This window comes from Sinocyclocheilus grahami, unplaced genomic scaffold (genome assembly GCF_001515645.1).
Source record: "Sinocyclocheilus grahami isolate Dianchi unplaced genomic scaffold, SAMN03320097.WGS_v1.1 scaffold8876.1, whole genome shotgun sequence".
NCBI classification, from domain to species: domain Eukaryota; kingdom Metazoa; phylum Chordata; class Actinopteri; order Cypriniformes; family Cyprinidae; genus Sinocyclocheilus; species Sinocyclocheilus grahami.
The window spans coordinates 3,474-4,991 of NW_015512279.1; the positions used below are offsets into that span (position 1 = coordinate 3,474).

The 1,518-nt window shown below is 36.0% G+C and overlaps 1 long non-coding RNA gene across 1 annotated transcript in view; it reads right to left on the reverse strand.

The window, feature by feature from the left end:
- Window positions 1–310: 310 nt before the first annotated feature.
- The window catches only part of LOC107578113 (uncharacterized), a 5,304-nt gene continuing 4,096 nt past the window's right edge, over window positions 311–1,518 (reverse strand). Inside the window, exon 2 of the long non-coding RNA XR_001608303.1 lies at window positions 311–487. This is a non-coding gene — a long non-coding RNA (uncharacterized lncRNA). The remainder of the gene's footprint in view (window positions 488–1,518) is intronic.

Consider the following 1,518-nt stretch of genomic DNA (forward strand, 5'->3'; position numbering starts at 1 on the left):
TTAATTCACTGGAAATTTACTACGCTAATACAGAACTCAAAGCTGATGTTCCCTGAGAATCCTGAAAAATAAAAATAAAAACTAATTTCTTCTCATCTGCTTTGGATCTGCTGTCTTGCAGGCAATCCGCTTGAAAAGTCTATAGCTCTTGAATTCAAGTAATAAGTAAGCAAAAAAGGACGCTAACACCTCCAAGGGCATTAGATAAAACAACCCAAGGCGACCTTACAATGATTCTTCTTATACATGACATTATATCTATAACTATTTGCACAAATCCACTATCAAAAAAATGACTTTCTAAATGTTCTTTGAGTCTGGTTATAATATTGTCCTGCACGGTTGGTTTAAAGTGTCGAGTGAGAGCTGTTTGTGCCTCACACCGAGTTTTCCATGACTCAGTCTGGGTGCCAGCCGGGTACAAATGCCAACAGCCGCCATCTGCCATCAGTTACTGCACCTCATGGCTGGAGAATGCAGTGCTGCACTGAAGACACAAAACTTTTTATTTCATTAGATCTGTCAGTGGGTCACAACAATGCATGAAGATTTTGTTTTACAAAAGACTGAGGCTTATTTGCATTTAAAGATCCCATTAAATCAGGGGTGCCCAAACTCGGTCCTGGAGGGCCGGTGTCCTGCAGAGTTTAGCTCCAACTTGCCTCAACACACCTGCCTTTAAGTTTCTAGTATGCCTATAAGAGCTTGATTAGCTGCTTCAGGTGTGTTTAATTGGGGCTGGAGCTAAACTCTTCAGGACACCGGGTCTCCAGGACCGAGTTTGGACACCCCTGCATTAAATGGTCTGACAAAAGCATTTTTCTGTTGTGTATTTCCAAATGCTAAGTCTTTTTGAAGACAATTTGCAGGCCTGTGTGACTCTTACACTTATATTTTTCTGAAAGAGCAACAGTTTACATTTTTTTAGACTTAGCTGTGCTCTGTGTGGGATTAAACATGATTTCTAATGATATCAACCTTACACGAAATAAAAATATATGCGAATATACTTGAAAATAGAATGCAATATATTAAATAAAATGTTTGCATTTATGGGAAACTAGTGTTTAATATACACACGCACCATGTATGGCTATAGATACATATAGACATATATAGCAATGAAGACAAAAAACTTCTCTATATTTTTTTATAAAACAAGAAAAAAAAAGTGTTTACTGAAAACAATTTAGACAATTGGATGTCTTGTTAAAGTCATGGCAACATGGTGAGTATAATATGACTTAAAATATTGTGTGTTATATATATTAAATCTATCTATCTATGTTTTTTTTTCGTAATTGTATTGCACATACATAGTACATATATTCTCACAAACATGTGCGTGTGTGTCTATATAAAACACATTTTATCACATGAACATCTATATATTATACAATTCTTTATTAAATAATATATAGATGTACGTCAGAATGCTGTTCATAGACTTCAGTTCAGCATTCAACACAATCATCCCTCAACAGCTCATTCACAAACTGGTCCAGCTGGGGCTCAACA